The sequence below is a fragment of the Lissotriton helveticus genome, chromosome 12, assembly GCF_964261635.1.
Source record: "Lissotriton helveticus chromosome 12, aLisHel1.1, whole genome shotgun sequence".
Taxonomy (NCBI): domain Eukaryota; kingdom Metazoa; phylum Chordata; class Amphibia; order Caudata; family Salamandridae; genus Lissotriton; species Lissotriton helveticus.
The window spans coordinates 537201445-537209972 of record NC_136073.1 but is presented as its reverse complement, the minus strand read 5'-3'; positions in this window follow the sequence as shown (position 1 = coordinate 537209972).

Genomic DNA, 8528 nt, shown 5'->3' with positions numbered 1-8528 from the left:
ATTACATAAAAAGCCTCAAGGGTGCAATGGGAGTGCCCAGGGCACTTTGACATAACAGAAAGATTTGTAGGCCCTTGCATGGCCCCATCCTTAAAGCTACATGTGTTGGTGTGTTCCACAGGGGGAGTGATGGACCAGAAACTGGTCCTAGGAAGCTTGTTTCGGTCCAGGGAAGGCATGGCTTGGCAGTTCGGGCTGGACTGTTCCCATGAGGCACAGGGTCAGACTGATTTGCATATGGCCATGTCTGAACTGGGGTGGCAGAGTGGGCTAAAGAACGGTGATGAATTAAACCCAGATCTGTTGACTGGGTGTGAGTGTTTGATTGGTTCAGATGCTCCGTTCATCACCACCCCCTTTTGTACCGCTTTGTTTGCCATAAGTTGGCAGGGTATGCTCAGACGTGAGTCCCTTGCTCACTTTGCCACTGGATTCAAGCAAGCCTGGCTGAAGACGGCTGTAATGCCAGAAACCGGTCCTAGGAAGCTTGTTTCCGGTCCAGGGAAGGCATGGCTTGGCAGTTCGGGCTGGACTGTTCCCATGAGGCACAGGGTCAGACTGATTTGCATATATAGCCATGTCTGAACTGGGGTGGCAGAGTGGGCTAAAGAACGGTGATGGATTAAACCCAGATCTGTTGACTGGGTGTGAGTGTTTGATTGGTTCAGATGCTCCGTCCATCACCACCCCTTTTTGTACCGCTAAATACCTACAAAGCCGGCCGAATTTCTGCCTGCACTGTGAAAGATGGTGCGTCTGCTTCAAGGAGCCAGTTCACCTTTCACTAATATACTGCCCCCTGGGCAGGTGGGAGTTTGAGGCTATCCTGGGGGGTGGGGGCAGTACGTTATTTATATTAGGGGACAATGTCCTTGTTTCCACCTTGTACGCCAAGGTAAAGGTGTGCCACAGTGCAAACTGGTATAGTGCACCCCATCTTTAATGCAGCCCCTAATATACTGGTGTCTTCTCATGGGAGCGGCCTTTCTGCTCTTGACATCTGCAACTCCCCACCCTGCCATATTCATTAATTTGAAAAAAAAGTCGCCAATATTTTGATCTTTACTGTTTACTTTACTCAGCGCTAACATTAGAAAGATGTTAAATATAAAGGCAAACATTTACATAAAGTATAATTGAAGTTAAAGAAAGAAAGTAAGTGGATTGGCGCGTAACTTTAAAACACCTTCATTTTTAAAGACCTCTTGCTGCAAAAGTGTATAAAAAAATCCAAAAGTGTATCTCATTAATATGCAGACATCTTTTAACTTTTTACATCCGATTACATCAGTGCATTGAGAAGTATTTTTTAACGTGATAATTTTCAAACATGAATCTAGAAACATCCCCCCCCCCCCCACAACAATGTAAATAGTGAACTAAGAGTTGTGTCAGCTATGTGCATTCTTTGAGGGTCACTCAGTTCTTGTTATACCTGAACAACATTATGATTTGTTAAAACAAACACATGAGAAGGTTTCGTACTGCGCCCATCCTGAAGTCATATATTTCGAGGTCCTCTTATATATGATAACAAAGAAAAAGGAAGGAAAGTGAAATACAACACTTAGGATCACACCTAGATCACACAATTTGGTAAAATGGGGGAAGTCAGGATTAACCCCAGACTTTCTGGTTTAACATTGTACAATTCAGACACTAGATGAATTTGCTTCACTTCCCCTAAATCCACCTTACCGCCACCCCTCCTGAAACCCATACCGCCCCCCAACCACCACCCTGCACACTTCAATGCGGCTCTCGGTCATATCATAAACCAAACGTTTTGGCTCCTGGGATAATGTTAGTGAGTACCCATGATCACTTGCGAGGCAGTGGACTTCTGGCACATGAAGCATGCAGCTACAGCAGTGTGCACAATAGAATGCCATCAGTCTCCTCAGCACACTGATAGCCTGCTGCACCTCTGACTCTGGCACACAAGCCACTGCTGCAACAACGGAGTCCATTTAAGTGAGTTCAGAGGATTGGAAGGGTCTAAGTGCTTTTGTTTCCAGCTGCTTTTTTGTGGTCTCTAGTGTTTATGGTGCAAAGCGACTGAGTAACTGCTTAGGCGAGGTCAAGCACTCAGTCTTTGTCATGGAGAAATACAAATTATGAGCAAATGCAGTTTGACAGAAAATTGTAGCTTCCTCGAAATGGTAAGAATCCTTGGCAATGTAGCATGTAAAGTATGGAAACTAGATTAGATGTGTGCCCCGAGCCGTGATGACATGGTTTACTGAACAATATTTCAGTGCAAGTGTTAAAACCGGGGTCTCCAGTTGGCCAGGGTCTGCACCCTGGTCCAAGTAGGGACCAATGATTCCGACAAGGTAGCTTGGCGCGAGGCAGGTAGGCACGCACGAGGCACTGTGTAAAGTGATTGCCCAGCACACATCCACACTGATGCAGTAAAGCACACACAAGAAGGCAACGCCACACCGGTTTTCAGATAACAATAAAAGTGTTTTTTCTTTATCTAAAGATTATGCAAGGTCCAAAAATATCAAGACTGTGCCAGGTACAGCAAACAGGTTTTCAATAAGTAACGTCTCTACCAAGACTACCACCAAAACCTGATAGTAGCTGTCTCTCAAGTGGGTAGTACCGGGGAAATCAAAAACAGTTACCAAATATAAAGGATTATGCACTGTCCGCAATATTCACGAGTTTGTATCACCTTAGCAAGACAGTACTTGGCATTCAGTGTAAAGCAGTTCCTTCAGGGGCATAGTTTTAGCTCTGATCACAACCTTTACCAACATGTACCACCTTGGCGCGGGCAGGCGGTGTTTTCTCTCACTTAGTAACCCTGCCAATCTGCAATTCCTCTACTTTTCCTCTTTTTATGTATCGTGTTGAAGCTTTTATGAAGCGCTTCCTTATCCCAAGTGGAATTTTAAAACGCTCCAATTTGCATTTGGTGTACTTCTCGAGTGGGTGATTAAAATTAGTTTTAGCTGCATTTTGGCCTATGTAGGGGTGTTGTCAAGGGGTGCAGTGCTTAATTTGTACGGGCGATTGCAGTTGGTGGCAGAAACCAAGACATATTTTATCATTAGACTCTGAGCAAGCGAGAGAACGGCAGAAAGTGTGAAAGAATGAGACAGAGAACGATGGGATCATTGTGACACAGGGAGCAGGCAGAAACGATAAAGTGTCTGCAAGAGGGAGCTAAAGAGGCAGGAATGTAGGATGGGGAAAGAGGCAGAAGGTAGAATCAAGTCTAGACAGCCTCTGTGTTCAGCTGCTCCGGCAGCAGGCTCTAAAGAAAAACATTCTCCTGGGTGCGCATGTGTTTGTAAGTGTAGTGTGTTTCTGCGCATCTTTATCGGTTGTTGTAGATTGAACAGTCTGTGCCTGGCTGTGCATATGTATTTGGAAAACTGTGTGTTGAACCTTTGTGTGCACCACTGTGTGTCTGTTTGCCTGCCTGGACTTCAGCCTGTGTCTGTATGCGAGCTAGTTAGTGGTTGTCAGTGTGTATTAATGAAAGCATGATGTATTTGCCCTGGTACATATGTGCATCCCTGTGCATTGTGAAAGTAAGCACAAATGGGCATTGCTACAGCACTGCATAAGTAGGACAGATAATTTCGCTACTGCATAATTGTGTTGATCGGGAAGCGCTTGGAAGCATTGTGGCAAAGGGACAGATATTTCTGCTAGTCCAACACTGTAGAATTTGGAGTACCATGTGGATCAGTGCGGTGTCGTCATTATCCGATAATGTAGATTGCAGAAGCATTGTGAAAAATGTGCTAATGTGTGCTTTATTGCATTTGTATGTATCTTCCTGTCACACAGACCTCCCGAGGCTTCGCCGGGAGCAACAACGCTACCTGTTGTGGCGCAACTTTGCATTTTAAAAAACGCTTTTAGACTTTCACTGTACCTGTCCTGGGGCCGCGCTCTGGACACCGCGCACCCCTCTTGCCGCCACTTCACCCCCCTTGGGCTCACGCTACCGAGCGCCCCACGCTGAGCGTTCTCCCCCCCTCTGACGGGCAGGTCACTGGGGCGGGGACGGGCGTAGCTTCCATCTCGGGCTGCTCTGGGGTTGGCGGTGCAGCTCCTCTGTCCCTCCCCCCTGGCTAAATCTTCCGGGCCTGGCGAGTCCCGCCCCAGCTCTTCCTGTCACACAGACCTCCCGAGGCTTCGCCGGGAGCAACAACGCTACCTGTTGTGGCGCAACTTTGCATTTAAAAAAACGCTTTTAGACTTTCACTGTACCTGTCCTGGGGCCGCGCTCTGGACACCGCGCACCCCTCTTGCCGCCACTTCACCCCCCTTGGGCTCACGCTACCGAGCGCCCCACGCTGAGCGTTCTCCCCCCCTCTGACGGGCAGGTCACTGGGGCGGGGACGGGCGTGGCTTCCATCTCGGGCAGCTCTGGGGTTGGCGGTGCAGCTCCTCTGTCCCTCCCCCCTGGCTAAATCTTCCGGGCCTGGCTAGTCCCGCCCCAGCTCTTCCTGTCACACAGACCTCCCGAGGCTTCGCCGGGAGCAACAACGCTACCTGTTGTGGCGCAACTTTGCATTTTAAAAAACGCTTTTAGACTTTCACTGTACCTGTCCTGGGGCCGCGCTCTGGACACCGCGCACCCCTCTTGTCGCCACTTCACCCCCCTTGGGCTCACGCTACCGAGCGCCCCACGCTGAGCGTTCTCCCCCCCTCTGACGGGCAGGTCACTGGGGCAGGGACGGGCGTGGCTTCCATCTCGGGCTGCTCTGGGGTTGGCGGTGCAGCTCCTCTGTCCCTCCACCCCCTGCCACGCCCCTACTGCTTCCTGTGGCCTACTTTATGGCACTTCCATCCTGGCCGCGCAGCGGACGAGCGCAGCGGGCGTGCCGAAGTTGCGCCTAAGTTAAGCCCGTCTGCGCCCGTCCGCGACAGGCCGGGACCTGGGGCCTTACACTCTGCCCCTCCGTTTGCATATTCATCTGTGCAACTCCTCTCCTGCTCGGCTGATGTGCCTCTTCTCCTGTCCCTCACGCAGCATCTTATTTCCTTAGGTATTTACGCCCCTCATCCTGGCCGCATTGCTTCCCTGCAGTCTATTTCTTCCTTGCACTCCCAGGATTCCATGCCTTCCATCACTACTTCTTCTTCCTCTCATATTGCCTCTGCCTGCCTCCTTAACACTCGTTCGGCAGGCAAGCATCAATTGCAATTATTCAACCTTCTCACCTCAGATTCTCCTGACATTCTGTTTTTAACAGAAACCTGGTTTTCAGAGGCTTCACTTCCTGACATCCTGGCCATCCTCCCCGATTCCTATTACGCCCTCCGGGCTGATCGCCCTGACGGCAGGATCGGAGGGGGTGTAGCCATGGTTGTTCGGACCAGTCTTCAATTCCAGCTTCTCTCTCAACCTTCTATAGCTGGCGTGGACTTTTTGGTTGCCCGTTCCACTAATCTTTCCGTCCCTCTGACAGTCGTCCTTGTGTATCGCCCCCCCCTGAGTATGCCCTTATTTGTGGCCTCCCTGCAGGAACTCCTTGCTACGCTTGTAGTTAATAACTCCTCGGTTCTCCTGCTGGGAGACTTCAACTACTGGCCTGATGATCCCAGGGAGGACCTGGCGTCCAAGGACTTCACGGCCACTCTCTTGTGCCTTAATTTCCAGTCCCATGTTTCTGCTCCCACCCACAATCTTGGCCATATACTGGACCAAGTTTGGTCATCTCAGGACATAGTCTCTCCCCCTAGCATTCTTCCTTGCACATGGTCTGACCATTCTCTTATTTTTTTTACCATTAATCTTGGTTCCCCTCACAAACCCCTTCGCCCTAAGAATATCCCTGCTCGTAGCTGGAACTGCACGGATCTGCATTCCCTTTCTCTTTCCCTTGCATCCTCTCCCCCTGATCTTAATGGCCTTCCTCTTGATATCCAGGCCGCTGCAGTCAGCAACTGGCTATCCTCTTCCTGCGACCAAGTTGCCCCTTTCAAGATAGTTAAGTCTGTTCGCCCACACGAGGCCCACAAATGGTTTAATTCTGAACTCAAGGTTCTTAAACTGGAACTCAGACGCTCTGAGCGTCTTTGGCGCCGCAATTATTGCCCCGACCTCAGGGCTAAATACAAACGCCTGTTGAATGACTATAAGAAAGCCATCCTTGCGTCCAAGACCAAGTACTTCTCTGAGCAGGTCGCCTTGTCCGCGAACAAATCTAAAGAGATTTTTTCTCTGGTCAACAACTTGGTCACCTCTGATCGTGTATGCCCTAAGCTCATTCCTTCCCAGGCCCTCTGCTCCTCCTTAAACGACTTCTTTATTGAGAAGATCGTTAAAATAAAATCTAACATTCCTACCACACCCTTCCCCTCCCATTATCCTTCTCCCCCTGTTCCCAATTCTTTCCTTGATTCCTTCCCGCCTATTTCCTTGGACTCTTTCCTTGCCTTGCTTATTAAAATCAAGTCCGGCTCTCCAGCCGATTGTGCTCCTGCTCGCGTGCTGAGAATTCTCTTTACCTCTTGCCCTACTATTCCTCTTTCTCTTCTCAACGCCTCTCTTTCAACTGGCTTGGTCCCTTCCTTATTTAAATCTGCGATTGTTTTTCCTATCCTCAAAAAATCTGGTCTGGATTCTTCTCTCCTCTCTAATTTCAGACCTATCTCTCTCTTACCCTATCTTGCCAAAATTCTTGAAAGTTATGTTACCTCTTGTCTTTCCTCTTACGTTGAGCAGAACCATCCCCTCGCTTCCCATCAAGCGGGTTTCCGCTCGGGCCACTCTACGGAGTCAGTGGTGCTTGCGGTTCTTGATGAGCTGAAAGCCAAGGCCGATACCAACTCCCCCCAAGCTCTGGTCCTCCTCGACCTGTCCGCTGCGTTCGACACGGTTGATCATACCATCTTACTTGACCGTGTCGGCGCAGCGGGCATTCGGGGCTCCGCTCTTTCTTGGATCACGTCCTTTCTTACAGGCCGCTCACAAGCTGTTCACCTCTCTGGTTTCTCTTCTTGATCTGGGGGTCTCTGTGTATAATTACGTGGTTCATCCAGTCCTTGGTCCTCTGCCTTCTGGCCCCCCATCTTTGGTCCCCCTCCGACCCCGGTTTCCTCTGTTAAAACGCTGGGCATCAAGGTCAGCCAGGACCTGTCAATGCACGGCCAGGTCAGGTCTGTAGTGTCCTCTTGCTTTCTCTCCCTCCGTCTGATTCGAAAAATTTCCCGTTTTTTTTCCCTGGATTCCCTTAAAATTATCATTTCTGCCCTTATCACTTCCCGCCTTGATTATGGAAACAGCTTGTTCGTGGGCATCCCTGCCTACGAAACTCGCCGTCTCCAAGTAATCCAAAATCAGGCTGCCCGTCTTATTTTTCATTATCCCAAAACTCACCATATCACTCCTGTCCTTAAATCACTTCACTGGTTACCTGTTTTGCAGAGATCCCTATTTAAACTAGGGTGCCTAGTCTTCCGGGCTGTTGATCGCTCTGCTCCGGCGTTCAGCAATACCCTGATCTCCACTCACACCCCTGCCCGTACCCTCCGTTCTTCTACTTCTGCCCTCCTCACTGTTCCCCGCTTCCCCAAATCCCGCACTGGTGGTACCAGATTCTCTGTTCTTGCCCCCCGGTTCTGGAACTCCCTCCCTCTATCTACGCGTTCAATCCCCATTTTCTCACACTTCCGTAAAGCGCTCAAGACTTTCTTGTTTGCCCAGGCATACTCCTGTTAACTTCCTCAGCCCTGTTCTGTTCCGTTCAGTAGAGCTGTCAGCGTCAGGAAGCCGCTTGGCCACCGTGCGCTCAATAAATACCTTATTCATTCATTCATCTAAAACATTGTTTGCCAAAGAGCAGATAAAGGAGGTGCACTTGTACTAATGGACACTACCTCTTATAAAAGTCAAGTCAATGATAATGTAAAAGATAAGGAGACATATATTCCTTTAGGTCATAATCCAACAGAATCTTTCCAAAAAGACCTACAATATATTCTCACCAAAGCCGAGGAAAATGGGATTATCACAGCAAAAACCAAGAAATATCTAACTCAACCATACCCACAGACATCAACCCTGTATATGCTACCCAAAATTCATAAAGACCTTAAAAATCCACCCTTCAGACCAGTTGTGACAACTAGAGGGAGCATTCATGAATCCATAGGTACATTTCTTGATGTTCATTTACAAGAACTGGTTCAATCCACAAGAACTTGCGTGAAAGATACCACTGACTTTTTAAATAAGATGGCACATGTTGAATTACCTGCCAACGAAGAAATATGGCTATGTTCCATCAACATCAAATCCTTATATATGTCTATCCCCCACAACGTAGGGATAGAAGCAGTTGAAGAAATGTTATTCACATCAAATTTGAACAAAGATTTCCAAGTATTCTTAATGGAACTGCTTACTTTTACACTATATCAAAGTTACTTTTGTTGGGATGAAGAACATTATTTACAACTAACTGGCACTTCAATGGGCAATTGTGCCGCCCCAGTATATGTGAACACCTTTATGAATGCATTCGAGAACAAATACATTCTGAGTCAAGAAA